The 20,143-nt window shown below is 52.1% G+C and overlaps 1 protein-coding gene across 1 annotated transcript in view; it reads right to left on the reverse strand.

Annotated features, from left to right (window-relative positions):
- Positions 1-20,143, reverse strand: part of XKR6 (XK related 6) — a gene marked incomplete at its 3' end in the record, with an annotated part of 278,166 nt that overhangs the window by 112,787 nt on the left and 145,236 nt on the right. The gene's annotated exons all lie outside the window — the stretch shown is intronic.

The raw sequence follows: 20,143 nt of genomic DNA on the forward strand, positions 1-20,143 counted from the left end.
GCCATCCCCCACACCCCCGTCCGTGGAAGAATTATCTTACACAGTCCCTGGTGCCAGAAGGGCTGGGGACCGCTGGTCTAACTGGTCTACCAATCCATCCTACACACAAATCTGCAGCAATAATAACACCCAAGCCACATACACACGTCACTCCACAACCTGCTATGGCTCCCAAGTGCTCGCTGAATTAAGACCATTCTTTATTTGGTAGTCACGATCTGCAGTCATCCAGGCTCCCACCCTGTGCCTGTCTCAGCTCACCCTGCACACATCTCCGCCCCAGCGCAGCCAGCTCCCTCTCTCTCTCCTGCCCAAGCTGGGCTCATTTCCCTCTCTGAGTGGCTCCACATACCTGCCCCTGACCTGAAATGCCCTCATCCCTTTTCCCTTTCCATCTGGATGCCAACAGGTCCTCCAGAATGGCCCCAAATCCAGCCATGCCAGGACAATTGTCCTGATAACGTCGGCCTCATGGGATTGGTCCTTCCAGACTGCCTGAAGCAAGAACCCTGTGCAGCCATTGGTTTTTTTCTCCTAACACCTAGTAGCCAGAGTCCTTTGTGCACCAATAGGGTATTTTACAGGGAGGAGGCGCCCAGAAATCCTCAGACTGAATACCCTAATCAACTCAAAAGTAAAAAATAATTCTAGTGACAAGCCCTAGTAAGATATAACCTTCCTCCTGAGAAATATGGCTTGTGCCTGAATGACAGTCCACCAGCAATGACCCCCTGCAAGGGTCCCTTAGAACCTGAGACCTTGCAAGTCGAAGGGATGTTTCTGGCGGGGCAGTGGGTTGGGGGTGTGGATAGACAACTCAGTTAATGTCCTTGTGGTTCTGAGGACAGGACCAGGTTCCCCTGGCTCAGCCTCCTGTTGGGCAGGAGGGAAGCGGGCCCTGCTGGGCACATCAGAAGACTCATAGCCCAGACTGCTAACCAGCCATAACAACGATCTCCAAGGCGTGGAGGTGGGGATGGTGTGAACTGAAGCCTCCCTACTTCAATACCCTCATCTGAAAGCCCCCAGATGGGGAGACCAGCCAGGGAAAGCCTCCCTCAGACCCATCATCCAGCACACAGGTCGCTACCGTTTAATAGATGTGAGCCACGTGCCAGGACTATGGAAACGCTCTAAGTGCTGTCCCATGTAATTATTACAAGAACACTATGGAGTCTTGTTACCATTTTAAAGACTAGACAATGGAGACCCAGGCACAACTGGTAAAAGCAGAGCTGGCATAGGGGACGCCCAGCGGCCATCTCCCCGGCCCACAGTGAAACTCCCATCTCTCTAACCGCCCCTCCACCACCGTGGGGTGGGCCCTGCCAGCCTTGAGGAGATGACCCTGTCCACTGGCTACTGTTGGTTGGGCCAGAGACGGACTGACTCAGGCTGGGCCAATCAGAGGCCCTTCCCCTGATCCCTCCCTCTCACCAGAAGAGCACTTGACCCAAACTGAGCCCAACAGAATCTGGCACTGAAAGAGAAAACGCTGAGAGGGTCAGGTGGAGGGAAGTGCCTGGGATCCTTTGGACATCCACCTCCTGATCGATGGTGATCCCAAGGCCCAGCGGCGCTCTCGCCTTGGGTCTCATGGGATAGCTCCTTTGGGTTGTGTTAGCTCAGTGGTTTCTCTTGCATCTAGAAGGCTGCTGAGCGATGAGGTCTGACCACACAAGCCCTGCAAAGCCCAGCATGGCCCACAGGGGCTCCTGGCTCGGGAACCTGGCTCCATGGTGGAAAGGACCACTCCACTCCCACCATGGAGACGGGCCATGAGAACAGAACCACAAGGCTGTGAGGGTCCAGGAAACGAGCCCAGGAGAGTGGAGACTCAGGAACACTCAGCAGCTGTCCGCCAGCACCTGAAGACCTGCCCCCCACACAAGGAGGGATTCACACCGAGCTGGGCAAGGGAGAAGAGGGAGGGCGAATGAAGGCGGGGCTCACAGCAGGCAATTCCAGTGCACCTGCAAGGACCCCGCTGGAAAGTCACGCTCAGATTGAGTGCCGGCTCCTCCCCCAACCCCCCTGACTTCCCTGTGGCTAAAATGAGCCTCACATGTGAAACTGGACTTTATTCACACTTCCCAGTCAACACATCTCATTCCTACTCAATGTTACAGTAAATAAATATACAAATCTTCACTCCCCACTAGACTCGAAAGAATGGAGGCAGAATCCATGCATGACTGATTCATTTCTGTAATCCCAAAGCACCTCCCCCCCCTCCCCCCCCCCGTCTCCAGCCTGTAGGAAGAAAGTGTGGGAGGATGTGTGTTGAATAGTGCAGCTCGGGACCCCCAGCAGGTAGCCCATGCCCTGCCACAGGGGTATCCCCATCCAGGGCTTTTGAGAGGGAGCTCCTGGTGGGGGGTCAGGAGACAGGGTTTACCGCAAGGTCCCTTATAACTCCTGAGTTCCAGCGTTCTGGTGCCCCTCTAGGAGAATCTTGCCTTTGCTCATCTAGTTTTTCCTTTGCTTCCTTCACAACTTGGCACTAGACGTAGGGCTGAGAGCCAGATAGCAACGAAAGCTGTCAAAAAATCTCTCCCCGCCAGAAAAAGCAAGGGAAAACAACATCTTGGTGGGTTCTTCCAGGGGAAGAAAAAGTGAAATAGTCTCTTTCTGCCTTCTATGTGTTGGCCTAAAATGGCAGTTTTGCAGAGGGAAAACATATTTCTTCCGAGCAAAGCTGTTTGTGGTGTGAAAGATGGAGTGTGTGTGCTGAGCACAAAGACACAAATTGGCCTGAGGCTCAGCTACGCATGCTATTTTCACGGGAGTTTAGGTTGGGGAGGGAGAGGTTGAGGAAAAGAAAAATAAAATCTTTGTTTTGTGAAAATGGAAAAAAAATGTTGGCCTGGATCAAATTCAAACTTGGCATCTGGTACGAAGACGGCTTGTAATAGAGCCGTGCTGGGCAAAGGAATGGATATCAAGGGGCAAGCACCCCATATGCTCACTCCAGGCTCACCAGAGAAGGCGCGGGCTCCTTCCGCAGCAGGATGGCTTGGCACCTGAGCCATCCACAGACGCGAGCACCCAGAGTCTGCTCCAGGGCATGGCCAGGCACCCTTCTGAACCCTGCCCCTCCTGTACTCCTGGGACCCACCTCACAAGGCTCTTGAGAAGACTGAAGGAGATAACATCCATAGAGACATTAGTACAAGCCATGGCCCCCAGAGAGCACTGAGGAGTGGTGGTGGCTTTGCTGGTGATGGTGGCTGTGATGATCATGATGGTGATGATGGTGGTGATGACAGCAATGATCATGAAGATGATCATGATGGTAATGACGGTCATGGTGATAATAATGATGATCATGACCATGACAACGATGGGAATAACAAGGACGACGGTGGTGATAATGGTGGTAATAATCATGATGGTGATGGTGATGATGATGATGATAATGATGATGGTGATGATGATGAAGGTGATAATATGATCATGATGGTAATGATGGTGATGGCTCCTACCTCACCCACTGTGGGCACTGCTCCAGAGCCCCTTCTTCCCCTCACAGCTCTACGAGCCCCTCAGACTCAGAAAGGACCTGCCTCAAAATATGCAATGGAGAGAAGACAGTCTCTTCGTCAAGCAGTGCTGGGAAAGCTGGAAAGACGCATGGAAATCAATGAACTTATTTAGAACGCTACCTCACACCACACACAAAAATAAACTCAAAATGGCTTAAAGACTTAAATATAAGACAGGACACCATAAAACTCCTAGAAGAGAACACAGGCAAAACATTCTCTGACATAAATCGTAGCAATGTTTCCTTAGGTCAGTCTCCCAAGACGATAGAAATAAAAGCAAAAATAAACAAATGGGACCTAATCAAACTTATAAGCTTTTGCACAGCAAAGGAAACCATTAAAAAAATGAAAAGACAACCCACAGAATGGGAGAAAATACTTGCAAACGATGTGACTGACAAGGGCTTAATTTCCAAAATATACAAACAGCTCATTCAACTCAGTAACAAAAAAACGAAAAACCCAGTCAAAAAATGGGCAGAAGACCTACATAGACATTTCTCCAAGGAAGACATACAGATGGCCAATAAGCACATGAAAAGATGCTCAACATCACTAATTATTAGAGAGATGCAAATCAAAACTACAATGAGGTATCACCTCACACCAGTCATACAGGCCATCATTAAAAAGTGCACAAACAATAAATGCTGGAGAGAGTGTGGAGAAAAGGGAACCCTCTTACACTTTTGGTGGGAATGTAAACTGGTGCAGCCACTATGGAGAACAGTATGGAGGCTCCTCAAAAAATTAAAAATAGACCTACCATATGATCCAGCAATTGCACTCCTGGGCATATATCTGGAGAAAACCATAATTAGAAAAGATACCTGTACCCCCAATGCTCACTGCAGCACTATTTACAATAGCCAAGACATGGAAGCAACCTAAATGTCCATCGACAGAGGAATGGATAAAGAAGATGTGGTATATATACACAACAGAATGCTACTCAGCCATAAAAAAAGAATGAAATAATGCCATTTGCAGCTACATGGATGGACCTAGATATTACAATAGTCAGTGAAGTAAATCAGATAGAGTAAGACAAATATCATATGCTACCACTTATATGTGGAATCTAAAATATGATACAAATGAACTTATTTACAATACAGAAACAGACTCACAGACATACAAAACAAACTTATGGTTACCAAAGGCGAAAGGGAGGGGAGGGATAAATTAGGAGTGTGGGATTAGCATAAACAAACTACTATACATAAAACAGATAAACAGCAAGGTCCTACTGTATAGAACAGAGAACTATATTCAGTATCTTGTAATAACCTGTAATGGAAAAGAATATGAAAAGTTATATATATATATATTATATATATATATATATAGCTGAATCACTTTGCTGTACACCAGAAACTAACACAACACTGTAAGTCAACTATACTTCAATTTAAAAAAAAAAAGAAAGGGCCTGCCTCCAAGTCCACCTGGACCAGAGCTGCTCAAAGAGCAGTCTGAGGACACCTGCCTCAGCAAGCTCCCTCTGTGGGTGAATTATGCGGATCCACACAGGGAGCCAGTACTCGACCCAGATCCTCAAATTCCAAAAGCAGCATGCCTGCCACCCTAGCATTGCCTGTCATTTCTTCCACAGTGATGTGCTGAGTGCCAGCTGTCTGCAGATCGCCGTCCAGGACCACAACCAAATCAGACAAAGTTCCCACCTTCGACAAGCACACAACCTGGGTGGAGGAGGAAAGGAGACTCTGGGAAAGTGGTGAGTGCGAGGCGAGGTAACAGAGGAGGGGCTGAAGGAGTCCAGAGGAGAGAAGCAGGAAGCCTGGAGGGTCTCAGAGGTCAAGGAGGACGGTATGGAGTACAGGAAATTTAACTGAGCTTTGCAGGATGGGGACTTGCCCGAACAAAATAAAGAGAAGGACACTGAGGGCAGAGTTGCAAGCATGAGCAAAGGCCAAAAGGCAAAATGTTGAGGAAGTTTATGGGAAACAAGAGGAAGCTCCCGGTGGGACGGGGCCACACAGGGCGCAGGGCCAGCGAGCCAGAGAAACGGGCCTCACGCTGGGCTGAGCAGCCTGGCTCTGACCTTATACGCAACAGGGAGCCCTAGGAGGCTTTCCAGGAAGGGGGCGGTGTGCATCTTAGGAAGGTCAGCTTGATGGCAGCTTAAAACTGGATGGAATGGGAGACGACCTTGGCCCTGAGCTCAGGCCCCTAAGGGCGCCAGCACCCAGGGAGGCCAGTGGCTGCCAGGCCTGTCTACCCTCTTACCTCCCCGTCTCCCGGCCTTTGATGGGGACAGGGCTGACAGATGGAAAGGGTGTACGTGTGACATTTAATGGCCTCAGCATGCTCATCTCCATATATTCCAGCCCAGCCTCGCCTGCACCCTTGCACTAATGAATCAACACAGGCTTCTCCTGGGGTGCGTTGCTGATGTGCTGGCCACCAGCAGGTGCCCCAAAGACTCTGAGTTTCAGATCAATACATGCTTAGTAGCAGTGTGACTCTGGGTCAGTTACAGATCCTCTCTGAGCCTCAGTCTCCTCATCTGTCAAATGGGGATGATGACACTTACCTTACGGGGCTGCCCTGAGGTCGAGAGACAAAGTATGACACGCGCAGCCCAGCGCCCAGCCCCACAACCTGCTGGCTGCTCGGATGATGATGATGACGATGACAGCGATGACGTAGCACCCCATTTCCAGCTCGTACCATCGGCATCACCGCCAGCATCAGCAGTACCATCGAGTCCTCTTCCCGAGTTGCAGCTGCTCCCGCCCCTCATCGGCCCACAGGAGCCAGGAGACCAAGACACCGACGGGGTCCTTTGCTTCAGGGCCTGAGCAGAGTGTGGCTCTAGGAGCAGTGGAGCACGAGGCCGGATCTCAGCACCCAGACAGGCTTGTCTGACCCCCACAGCCCGGGGCAAAGGATCATGTGGGGTGAGCTGGGCTCTGTGCATCCACACAAAGGGGAGCCCGGAGAGGGACCCCAGAGGCTTGAGAGTGAGCTCTGCTCTGCAGCTAAATTCTGGAACCTGAGCTGCATCGTGGGGTTCTTGATGAAGAAAGAATTCAGGGCTTCCCTGGTGGCGCAGTGGTTGGGAGTCCGCCTGCCGATGCAGGGGACACAGGTTCGTGCCCCGGTCCAGGAAGATCCCACATGCCGCGGAGCGGCTGGGCCCGTGAGCCATGGCCGCTGAGCCTGCGCGTCCGGAGCCTGTGCTCCGCAACGGGAGAGGCCACAACAGTGAGAGGCCCGCGTACCGCAAAAAAAAAAAAAAAGAAAGAATTCAGAGGCCTGAAGTGTCCCTTGCTGCCCAGAAAGAGCAGGAGAAAGGGTTTCACAGATATTGACAGTAAGGGCCCCTCACAGGTGTACGGACAGTGGCAGGTCTGCATACACAACACTTTGAGATCCATCCTCCTGTGGGGAAGGCAGGAGATCAGTCAGCTGACGCTGCAGACGAGGACACGGAGCGCGGCGAGGTGAGGGGTCTCCTCGAAGGGCCGCAGCTCCTGGCAAGGAGACAGGCAGGTCCGACTCTGAGGCTAGTGCTCCTCTGTGTCTGACTGAAAGTTACCTGTGAAAGCCTCTTCCTCACTGGCAGGGAGAAGAGCATTTCAGAGCTTGCAGGACTTTCAGAAGGTCTCTAGTCTGCTCTCCTAGGTGGTCATTTGTGCTGGAGTTGTGAGAGGAGGGGGACCTAGAGAAACACCCTCCGTGTCCCACCTCAGCGAGTCATATGCGTTTAAGGTAAGAAGGACCCCACAGAGATCTCTGACCAGGTCATTTTCAAGCTGTTGAACGTGAACCTCACCACTCCCTGTGGGCCAGCATCAGCATCACCTGGGAGCGGGTCAAGAATGCAAATTCTCAGGCTCCCACAGACCTGCTGAGTCACAATCACTGTGGGTGCGGCCCAAGAATCTGAACTTTACCAGACCCTCCTGGCGACTGCACGCTACGTTTTGAAAATTTAGCACACTAAACCTGACACACGATAAAAGTTGAGAAACATTGCTCTCAAGAAGTTGAAGGCAAGTCTCATTAAGTCGATATAACTATGTTTTCAAACCACAAGAAAAGCAACCTTAATGCTCTAAGTTATGTGCCAAATTTGGACACCTCAGAGGCCACCAATACCATTAACTTGGGCTTATGTCACATTTGTGCAGTGGGACCCGGAAGCCCCTCATATTTGAACTCCCTGGAGCATGGCCATGGCCATGTAGAGGTCTTTGGTGAGCGCAGAGCTGGGCACACCCAGCCCTGTTAAACGCAGGAGGCTGGGCACTCCAAAGGCTCCCATGGGCTGCGCTCAGCGAACGCCAGGCATGTATAAGCTTGAAACACCTTCCAGACTCAGCATGAAAGGCAGCTGTGCAGCCTCAGAAAAAACACAACCCATGATGCTCTCATCATTCCATAGATGACGTTAGTGCCTCCTGTGGGGTTTTGTCTGGATTAGTATCCCATTCACATGCATGATAAGGAATGGACATGGGTTAGAGATTCTACTGTGAAAAGAAAATTATGCAATACTCTCCATCACGTTTCTGGATCTGTTTCACTCAAGATGAAACAGCTCAACAATTATCAATTGAGCTGTTAGAAAACTCTTACAACTACTGATTTGAGCTGATAAGGATTTTCTTAAGACTGTTACACACACACACAATGGATGTAATTAAATGCCAAGACTGATGTGTAAATATATTAACTACAATCCCTAATTTCAAATATGAGTGTTGGAGCTTCCCTGGTGGTGCAGTGGTTGAGAGTCCGCCTACCGATGCAGGGGACACGGGTTCGTGCCCCGGTCCGGTAAGATCCCATATGCCACAGAGCGGCTGGGCCCGTAAGCCATGGACGCTGAGCCTGCACGTCTGGAGCCTGTGCTCCGCAACTGGAGAGGCCAAAACGGTGAGAGACCCGCGTACCGCCAAAAAAAAAAAAAAAAAAAAAGAGTGTTGTCAGGATGGACCCATTTTTCTCATTTACTGATTTGATAAAAAGTGAATATTCTAAGTCTTAAGGTGGGGACCCTTTTTTTTATGAGAACATTATTGGTATCTGTTTTGTATTTTGGGACTTTGTGTCGGATTTAATTTGAGAAAAAGATGCCTCTGCTTTTAAAATGTTAGAAAATTACTAATTTAGGCCAGCCCTCTCATTTTATAGATAAGGGATCCGCATCCCCATGAGGTTTGGGGATTCACCCAAGGTGACACAGGTATTTTAAAGTATAATTAAACTAGGAAGCAGGGAACTGTTTGTTGTGCAGGGGACACTAATAAATGGAGGGGAGAGAGGAAGAACACACTTCAGGCACTCAGAGAAGTAATTTGAGTCATTTAATAAATCAAGTGGCTTTCATCCTTCAGGGATTTGGAGAAATAACTAGTTTTGTTCAGTTTGGCCACAGGGGGTTAGGTGGGCTTCTGTAGCTGTAGCTACCTGGTTACGTTAACCCATTTCCCACCATGGAAGCCCCCAAACCCCAACTCTCAGTTCACACACACTCTCCGCTCCAGGGAGGGCAGGTCTCTCAGGTCCAGCCACAGTGATGGGTTCAGGGAGGGCCAGAGCCCAGCTGGAGCCAGTGAGACCGGAGGAGACTTTGGCAGAGGAAGACTGAAGGGTGGTAACTGCCACAGCGGCCCAGAAAGGAAACAGCTCACCACTCAACTCCACTTTACCAGTGAAAGGCCAAGAGGAGGAAACATGCAAATGCATTCAAGTCACAAAAACCCATTACACATCTACCTCACAGGTTTGAAACAGAAAAGAAGCGAAGTGTGGATACAAAAGGCAGGGGGAGGCACCACCGAAGGAGCAAGACTGAGGACCTGGGGTGACAAGGAGTGACTGGCCAGTGAAACCAAGCAGAACCCTGCAGCTTCGAGGGCCCCGCAACCACTATGGTCGGGCCAAGCCCACCCTCCCCTCTTACCAGACACCCCCTGTGGGGGGGGACGAGTGTTTATGGGCTGGAAGGACGTAAGGGACCTCTGTGTACCTCTGTCCTTTTACAGATGAGGACGGTGGAACCCAGACAGGGACGCGGCTGGTGCCAACAAAGCACTTGGAGCAGAGACTCATCCACGGTGAGCAGGAGGAGAGAGATTGTTGGGTATGAGGGGAGGAGGGGTCACCTGAGGACCACACGTCCTCCACAAGGATCGGTGCCAACTCTCCTCTGTACTCACCCGTTCCCCAGCACGGCCCCCAGGACAGCGGGTGCCTAAATACATGTCTGTTGAATGAGCAAGCGACTGTCCCAGGCCCTCTCTGTGCGCGTGCTCCCACTCAGCACGCAGACCGGGGTGCTCACGCCGGAGTCCACGGGACTCGGGGAAGCTGCTCTCCAAAGAGCAAAAGGATGTCAGCCCGTTAGCAGAACAAGCTTCCTGTTCACTCCTTAAAAGCACAACTGGCTAACTGCTCATGCAGTGGATTATTCATGCCTCCACGGCCGGGTTTCCCACCTTTCAACAATCACTCACCTCTTCCATCCTGGCTCCAGCCAGTCCTCCACCTCCCTCAGTTTAGGGAGGGGAGGAAGTAGGAAGGAAGAGTAACCCCAGGCAGTTGCTTAGAAAGGCCAAGGCTTTGCAATGAGAAGCCCAGGGTGGGCAGCCGGCAGGCAAAGGAGCCCCCGCTTTCCACTGCCCTTCCACCTCCCTTCCCTCCCTCCCTCCCTTCCTTCCTCCCTCCTCCCTTCCTTCCTTCCTCCCTTCCCTCCCTCCTCCCTCCCTTCCTTCCTTCCTCCCTCCCTTCCTCCCTTCCTTCCACCTTTCTCCCTCCCTCCTCCCTTCCTTCCTCCTTCCTCCCTCCCTCCCTCCCTTCCTCCCTCCTCCCTTCCTTCCTCCTTTCTCCCTCCCTCCTCCCTTCCTTCCTCCTTTCTCCCTCCCTCCTCCCTTCCTTCCTGCCTTCCTTCCTCCCTCCTCCCTCCCTCCCTTCCTTCCTTCCTCCCTCCTCCCTGCCTTCCTCCCTCCCTCCCTTCCTTCCTTCCTCCCTCCTCCCTTCCTTCCTCCTTCCTCCCTCCCTCCCTCCTCCCTTCCTTCCTCCCTTCCTTCCTCCCTTCCTTCTTTCCTGGCCCCAGTAGCCTCCTGTCCTCCCATCTAAAGGGGATCACTGGTCATATGCGTCGCTTTCTCACAGAGAAAACCAAACCTCAGAACTTGGGGGCCTGAAGAGGCCTCCTAGATTCAGGTGGGTGTGTTGGTCAGGGGACACACGAGGGCCCTCTGTGTCATCTTGGACATCTGCTCTGGGTTCTTTACGGACATCAGCCCATTCTGTCCCTTCCATCAGAGTTAGACGCCACTTCCCCAGCCGGCGTTGGAGTGTAAATGCTGTTTAGTAACCAGGGAGCAGTTCGCTGTACGGTACATCTCTATAATAAATTCTAGAAATGTTTTTCATGAAGGGTTCCTAAAAACTTGGAGAATGCTTATAACAGAATATTCAGGGGAAACAAGCAGAATAGTAAAGTGCAGGGAGAGCACGATATCAACTTAGCCTTTGAAAATAACGCTGACCACGCAAATGTTAACAAACGAAGGAAAGGAACGAGAGGTGAACGTCGACGACCTCTGGGCAGGGGGTTGTGGGTCGTTCAGAATCGAGGCTTGATAGTTTCCGAGTTTCATCCCAGGAGAACGTACTGCCGTCACGGTCTGGGGGTAGGGGCGTGGTCTGCTGGACACACGTCATTATAGGCTATGAACATCGCAGAACAAATGGGTTGGACAGACCAGCTGAGCAGCGGGCCAGACGAGACAAGTGAGCAGGGGAGCTGGGGTAGAAGATACCAGTCCCAGAGCAGGAGCCGGCCAGGACCCGAGGACAGGGCGGAGAAGCAGAGGGAAGGAGGGAATGGTGAGGGACGTCAGCGCCCAGGAGAGGAGGGAGCAGGGCCGGAGCCCTGGGAAGTGGGGCACTGGCAGGGGCTTGAGGGCAAGCCCACCTCCATCGGGCCCAGGCCAGGGCACGCAAGACCTTGGGGCCTCACACCATGGGTGGAATAAGACATTAAAGATGGCTTTAATAGACTCAAACTGTTCCAAAAATTATAGATATACAAATATATATATATATATATATATACACGTGATTATGTGTATAAATACAGAAACTACACATACATGTGTGTAAGGCCCTCCTGACACCTCCCCCATCCCGGGGGCCCATAGGCCAGCACCATATTCCAGCCCTGTAGAAGCTCTTTATGTCCACATAAGCAAAGAGGAACACACTGTCCGATTTCCCTGTCTCTTTACCAACAGAAGGCATCTGAGACACACCTGCACCCTGCCCTTTTCACTTCGCACCACTTTGTCCGCTTACCACTAACACCGGGGTCCCCAGCGTGGTCCCGTCGCGGCCCCTGCCGTTGCAGCAGTGGGGCAGCTCTGCCGGACGCCCCTGGCACTCGGGCCCCGAGGAGGCCCTACACGTGCCTCCCCCTGCCGGGTCTCTGGAACTCAGTGAACATGGGTGGAGGAGACTGGCCGCCCCACCAGCTAGCCCGGCCTGAGCGCAGCCCGGCCGCCAAGCTGCAGTCCAGGGGTGGACGCAGCCTGCGGGTCACGCTGCCAGGTCTCCGGGCACCGCGGTGCCCCCACCAGCCCAGGATGGCCCAGGCCCACTCAGAGGGGCTCTTTTTCAGGTGGGACCTCCATGTAGTGCCCAGGGCATGCTGGCTCCCCAGGGACTCCATGAATTATGAGACGATAAAAGATTTAAGCCTATAAAATATAAAATATTAACTTAATTGTCATAAATAATACATGCCCAATGCACTTCTGCTGAAGAAAAGGGGAGAAAAAGAAAAATGACAAACGCTCTAAGCGGGAGGACTCGCAGTGGGACGAGGATGAGAAGCCAGGGTTGGGGAAGTCTCCCAGGCAGGCCGTCGTGGAAACTGGAAATGGGAAATCAAGCCTCCCACTCCCAGGCTGCCCACCTCCTCCATGCAACCTGCCCTGACTTCTCCTTCCTCCCCCTACCTAGGGCTCTCCGGAAGTTCTGCCTTTAAGATTCCCACTCTCTGGCTTGAGGAGCTAATTTTTGGTTATGCATGCCCTGGTCTCTTTGCCCGCCATCCACAGAGTCCCTGGAGGCAGAGACTGCATCTTGTACATCTTTGAATGCGTCCTCCTTTAGACAGAGACAGCCCCGGAAACTTCCACCACATGAATGAACTCCCCCACCCACCCCCGATGCCCTGAGCCCCTAGGCCTCTCTCTGTCACCACAGCCAGCATGGAGTGTGCTTTGTGGCTTATCAAACACATCCACAAATGTTCTCTCACATCACCCTGCCACCAACTCTGTCTTGTAAGCACATGGGGTGATGGTTTTCCCATTTTACAGATGAGGAAACTGAGGCTTGGGGAAGATGAGCAACTTGCCAAAAGACATTAGCTTTCTAACCTCAACTCCAAAGACCTTTGCTTCCCCATGGAAATATCTTATTTGTTCTTTGCATTATATTTTCCACCCTAAACTCACTCTTATAAATGTTAATTCTAGCCATCCAGTTCTGATTGTCCCAATAACTCCAGGAGGTGAGGAAGGGCAGGTACCCCCATCCCAGCCCCCACCTCCTATGGTCGGTGGGACTAACTACGCTAAGCTTCCCTCTAAGGGAGATATTATGACTACTTACCTCGCAGAGTTGGTTCCTGGGAGGGGTGGACTAAGTGACTCATCTATAGAACTCAGTGCCGCACACGGACTGCCCCAGCTGGTCTAGCCATCCCCATCATCCTAGCCACGGGGAGAAGCACGGGGTCTGGGAGATGGGGGCCACCGGCCTGCGGCCACTTAGCCTCTAGGTCTCCAGCTGACACAGAAAGCAGGGCCCTCGCTGCCTGCCCAGAGTCCATGGACGTGTCCAGAAGGCTCCTCTGGTGGTCCCCACTGTGACTTCCCCATCAGCTGGCCTTCCCCACCCGGCACACACACCCGCACACATGCAGCCCTCGACGCTCACCGTCCTGCAGGGATGGGGGACACAGGGACACAGGCGGGCAGGGAGCGAGAAGGCAAGGCTTCCGTAGAGACGGTAGTTCCTCTTCCTGCCAGGGAAGAGCTGAACTTCCTCCCTGACTGATCCGCTCTCAACAGCGTGTCTTTTCAGAACTGCAGGCGAATAACATTGAAAAACAGGGACAGGGTGCTGCTTGCTGATGGCGTGTCACGACCAACTGTTAAGGCTTCCACCCGTCTGACCAGCTGCCCCCAGGCCCGGACCCTCCCGAGACCAGATGGAGGGCAGAGCCCCACAGAAGCGGAGAACCTGGGGCTCACGCGGCCCTCCACCCCACGCCCACGTCACTGACGAGGGAGGCAAGGCCCTGGGGGCAGACATGACTTGTTTTAAGGCCAAATCGTACGTTAACGCCAGGGCTGAGGGCCGCCTCCTCGGCACCAGTGTGGAGTCCCGAGACCCGGGTTCAAGTCCCAGCTCTGCCGCTCACCAGCCGTGGGAGCCCCTGCTCAGCCTCCGCTTCCTGGGGCCTCAGCTTCCAACACCTCCTCCCAAGCAGAGTTACTAGGAAGAGTAAATGCCCCACACTGGGCCTAACAACCAACTGGCACTTAATACATGTTAGTTCTTCCTCCCAGACTGATGCCCCGTCCACTTGACACACCTCTGACAGGGCGTCCACCTTCTACACACGCCATAAAATGGATAATCCTTAGCTCTTGTGCTCCCCCCAGCTTTTTTGAACTGTTCCCTTTCTTTACTGAATTTCTGTGGTCTCCACCACATCCAGTATGCTGGTGTGGCTCAGTGGATACCACCAAGGAACTTGGAAGAATAGAAACATTTAATATGTCTCAACACTTCTAAGTTAAAAAGCAACGGCCATAGGGGGACTAATATTAAAAACAGACAAACAGAAAATAAGTATTGGTGAGAATGCGGAGAATTGGGACCCTTGTGCACTATTGGTGAGAATGTAAAATGCTGCATCTGTTGTAGAAAACCATATGGCAGTTCCTCAAAAAGTTAAAGAATTACCATATAATCCAGCAATCCCACTTCCGGGTATACACCCAGAAGAATGGAAAGCAGGGTCTCAGCGAGATGTCTGCACACCCACATTCACAGCAGAATTACTCACAACAGCCAAAAGGTGGAGGCAACCCATGTGTCCATCAATGGATGAATGGATAAACAAAGTGTGGTCTATACATACACCGGAATATTACTCAGCCTTAAACAGGAAATTCTGACACATTTCAACATGGATGAACCTTGAGGACATTCTGCTAAGTGGAATAAGCCAGTCACAAAAGGACAGATACTGCAGGATTCCACTTATACGAGGTACCTGGAGCAGTCAGATTCATAGACAGAAAGTAGAATGGGGGTTGCTGGGGGCTGGGGGGAGAAGGAAGTGGGGAGTTATTTGAGTACAGAGTTTCAGTTTGGGAGGATAAGAAAGTTCTGGAGATGGACGGTGGTGATGGTTGCATAACGATATGAATGTACCTAATGCCACTGAGCTGTGCGCTTAAACATGGTTAATTTGGTAACTCTTATGTTGTGTGTATTTTACCACACACACACACACACACACACACACACATACACAACAGCTATGATAGAATTACATGGTCCCAGGAACTTTGCTAAGTGAATGATGCTTTTTTCAGTTGCTCCTTATGACAACTTTATGACTGGTGGGAAAAGTCCCAGTTTTACAGATGAGGAAACTATCCTGAGAGAGGTTAACTGCCTTCCTAAGCAGTTCTCAAGCATAGGCCTGTTGGACCCCAAAGCCTGTGTTCTCTTGACCACAATGAACAGGACTACCTTTTCTGCAATAACAAAGTGATTTTCTGTCTCTGTCTCTGTCTCTCTGTCTCTCTCTGTCTCTATGTCTGTCTCTGTCTATCCCTCTCTCTCTCTCTCTCTCTCTCTCTCTCTCTCACACACACACACACACACACACAAACACACGGTCACAGCAGTAGCCAGAGGTCACATGTTGCTCTGGTGACACTCACTCATGTGGAATATTAGCGTCTACATGGATGGTAGGGCTGACCTTGGAAGCCTTAACAGTTGGTCATGACACGCCATCAGCAAGCAGCACCCTGTCCCTGTTTTTCAATGTTATTCGCCTGCAGTTCTGAAAAGACACGCTGTTGAGAGCGGATCAGTCAGGGAGGAAGTTCAGCTCTTCCCTGGCAGGAAGAGGAACTACCGTCTCTACGGAAGCCTTGCCTTCTCGCTCCCTGCCCGCCTGTGTCCCTGCGTCCCTCTGATGAAATGGATTCAGACCTGCAGAAACCCACAGAGATCTCTTCACACGCCTGGTGCTTTGGCTTGTGGACAGGGCCTGAGCCATGTCTATCTGTTCCGGGAATGCTGCTGAATCTAGACTTGCCTGAGACACACATGACATTTGCAGGTAGACTCACTTTAAACACAATCAAACAAACACACCCCCATCCGGGCCCTAGTGGGACGTCCTGACTCTGAGACAAGCCGATATGCTCCATCCTCCCCCACACACTCCTGCCCTACTCCTGAGGAAGTCACGGGGCTAAAGAGGGAAAATGGGACCCGGAACGTCAGGGGCTTCCCTGAAAACCTCAACAATTTTGGGAGTTTTCCCGAGAGCCTCCTGTACCTCATAACTCAGATCAACAACCAAGCAGGAATGGAGGCCCAGTGACGTGCCAGCCCGTTTCTGGGTATGAGGCAGACGGCAGTAAGCAAAACAGATGAACCCACGGAAACACAGTTTCAGTGGTGGCAGATAGACAACTAATTACTTGCTCAGGCAGGTAAGCAAGTCATAAGATAACTTCAGAGAGTGTGGAGCAGTGTGTATAAAATAATTAACTAGGTGATGTGATAGAGTTACAGGCAGTGCCTGAAGCCCAGCCTTCCAGGCCAGGGCTGGTCTGTACAGCTACCCTCCTACAGCCACCACGAGATGGCTGGGGATCTAAACTGAACAGCCTGCAGGTCCCCGAAGTGCACTCCTGTCCAGTCCTGTAGCTTTCCGAGCTGGCTTCCCTTTGAGTCCCGCCTTGGTGCCTGGACGGGGGCATAGCCAGCTTCAGGGTTGCCAAAGGCCAGGCCAGGACTGCATGCACCCCTGAGAAACACCTGAGGAATGTGTTAAAAATACAGATTCCTAGGGCCAACTCCCAGGTGTCTGATTTTCTAGGTAGAACTGGGAAATCTGTATTTTTTCAAGCACCCCAGGGGATTCGGATGAGCCCCGAGGTTTGCGAATAACTGATCCAGGCAGTCCTCACAGGGCCCTTGCAGGCTGAAGATGCCACGGGGGTGGGCTCCCTTTCTGGGTTACTCCTGGACTCACTCAAGGCCCATGGCCTTCAGGACTGGAGCTACTCCTGGCTCCGCCGAGTCCTGGGGCTGACCTCGGCCTCTGCTCCATCCCTCCGTGGCCCGAGTCCCCCTGTACCTCCCTACCCCACTCCCCCCAGCCCGGCCGCCTGTCAAGTGAATGAAGCGGGGCTTGGCTGGCTGCCCGGGCACACGGCGGTGGCAGTAGCTGCCAGCTTTTATCAATGGGATCAACAGGGCATCTGCTGGGAATGAGTCAGGACAGGTTCCTTGTGATGGCTGCCCTGGCTGGCACTTTCGAGGTCACCCTGCAGAAGTGGCCGGCCTTGGCGGCAGGAAACTTTTCTGGGGAGGCTAAGTGGGTCTGGGCTTTGGGGAGCTCAGAAGCCCTCCACGGGATGGGCACGGTGTTCGCTGGCTTGCTGCGAGGCAGCTTATTCTTGTAAAAGTCTTATATGGAGTCCTCCTGGCTAGAACAGACCTACTGGCTTCATGCTTCCCTTGGCTTCTCCCACCGCCTCATTTCATTCTTATTTGGTGAGCAGCCAGAACCTCTGTCTGTTTCCCTGTTTCTCAGGACACGATCTGGCAGAGGGCTCAGAGCTCTCCTTAAGCTGGTGCTGTGCGTTGTTAGTCTGTTTATCTGTAGAGAGATGGATGCCTGAAGCAGAACCAGATGCTGCGAACACAGCCTCCGGCTTGAGGCCGGCTGCCCCCCGCTCCGGCTCCCCAACTCCCCTCCCCAGGCCTCTCCGCTGGGGCTGCAGGATAGCACCATCCAGGGCCTGAAGACCCAAGCCTTTCAGGCCCCCAGGATCTGCCGACACCACCACCACCAATTCTTTACTGGGAAACCCGAGGGGAGGAGGCTAAACAAGAGAGAAGGAAACTAAACAAAGCAGCCTGGGCACTCAGACCCACCTCTGCGAGGCAGGAACCTGTGCAGGTGCTGGATGCTCCCACCTCCCCCAGGGGCTCATAAAGGTGGCCCCGAGGGAAACACCTGGCTGATAAAACCCAAAGGGGGGCTTCCTTGGTGGCGCAGCAGTTGAGAGTCCGCCTGCCAATGCAGGGGACGCAGGTTTGTGCCCCGGTCCGGGAAGATCCCACATGCTGCGGAGCGGCTGGGCCGGTGAGCCATGGCCTCTGGGCCTGTGCATCCGGAGCCTGTGCTCCGCAACGGGAGAGGCCACAACAGTGAGAGGCCTGCGTACCGCAAAAAAAAAAAAAACAAACAAAAACTGAAGGGTATGGCTAATACCTTCCTCTAGTAATGGATGAGACACAAGAAAGAAAAAGAAAAGGTTACCCAAATCTGATGGGCAGATTTTTCTACTGTCTTTTTCGATTTACCTTTAAAGACCCTTCAAGAATCACCAAGGGGCAAACAGAGGCAACACAAGGCAAGCACAGAGGGACTGCATCCTCCTGCCCACCTGCCCTTGCAGAAGGGCTGAAAGGACAATTTCCTTTTCTACGTCTCTGTTTACCATCACCAAATGGGAACTACCTATACATCACTTGCTGCCTTCCCAGGGCCCCTTGCTTTAACCATCAAGAGATCAGATGCCTGCTGGTAGTTGTTCTGTGACTGTGAAACAGTATGTTCTGCTCCTCAGGATTTTTACTTGCAGAATGGAACTATGTGCAAAGGGATACCAGGAATAGTTTCCCACCCTCCTGCCAGAGCTGGGCTGCAGCAGCCAGCTCCACATCCACTGTCTGGTCCACGAGCTCTGTAGTACAGGCCTCATTCAGGACTGATCCTGTGACACTGGTCTAAGCAGCATAGAGAAACGTGCCAGGGACAGCACCCGACCACCCACTCGCTCATGCTGAGATTATGCCTGATCTCAACAACAGCGGCATCCGCATCAGAGACCTGGAGCGAATCTGTTGGTCCCTGCAAACCATGACCTCCTCATCTGTAAAAATAAGGGAGTGGAACTGGACGGGTGGCCTCAGAGGTCCCCCCAGCTCTGCCAGTCTGCATCTCTATGAAGAACAATGAGGAAAAGACAAGTGTGTTGACAGAGACATATTTTTAGGTCTTCAGCTGAATCCCGGAGACTGAAAAGTGAGGGGAGGGAGAGAAACAGAGGTGGGAAGATTTCCCTTTATAAAAAAAAATGCACCCTGACTTTTGGGATCCCCAGCAAAGCAACGGAGGAAGAGGAAAGACACGATCAGGGAAAAAGGAACAAACGTAGATCCTTTTCTTTTTTTTCTTTTAAAGATTTAATTTTATTTATTTTTGTCTGTGTTGGGTCTTCGTTGCTGGGCACGGGCTTTCTCTAGTTGTGGCTAGCGGGGGTTACTCTTTGTTGCGGTGTGCAGGCTCTAGGCACGTGGGCTCCATAGTTGCGGCACGCGGGCTCTAGAGCGCAGGCTCAGTAGTTGCGGCACACGGGCTTAGTTGCTCCGCGGCATGTGGGATCTTCCTGGACCAGGGCTCAAACCCGTGTCCCCTGCATTGGCAGGCGGATTCTTATCCACTGCGCCACCAGGGAAGTCCCCTAGATCCTTTTCTTTCCAGGAGAACGACCTCTCCTTCCCTCCATCACATCTGCAACCACTTACACATGCCCTGTCGCCCACCTTCCCTCCCGTCCCCAAGAACGGACAGCCGTGCCTCACTCCCCAGCACCCGCTCGGGGACGTTCCCCGGCAACTGTCCCCACCCTTTCCTGCACCACCATGGCTCTCTCTCCTGGACCAGTCCCATCAGCACAGAAGCCTTCTGTGCTATGTCCCACCTTCAAAACTTAAAACCCTCCTTGGACCTCACAGTCTCCTCCAGCCACCACCCTTATTTGTCAGCTTCCCCTTGGAGCAGAACATCTCAAAGAAACCATCAATACTCACTGCCGCCACCTGTCATTCTCTCCATTCAAGCTTTTGTCCACGCCTCCCACCAAAACCACTCTTGTCAAAACCCAGCACAGACCTTAGTCTTCCCAAGTCCGATGATCAACTCTCAGTACCCATCTTAGTACTCAGTGACCCAGTGGGCCACTATCTGTTGAAAGCCTTTCTTCTTGGTCCCCAGACAGCCTTTTAGGTTCCTTCCAGCTCCCTGGCCATGCTCGGGCTACCTGCTGCCCTCTCTTCTCCTTGTTCTCCAAAATGTTGGAGAGCTCAGACCTGAGCACAGGTCTCTCTCTCTACTCTCTCCCCAGGTGATCTCATCCAGAGACCTACACACTGAAGACTCCCAAATTTATGTCTCCAAGTTCTATGTCTGCCCAAGTGTCTTAGTCCAC

The sequence above is a fragment of the Mesoplodon mirus genome (genome assembly GCF_964341445.2).
Source record: "Mesoplodon mirus genome assembly, chromosome: 1".
In the NCBI taxonomy this organism is placed as follows: Eukaryota; Metazoa; Chordata; class Mammalia; order Artiodactyla; family Ziphiidae; genus Mesoplodon; species Mesoplodon mirus.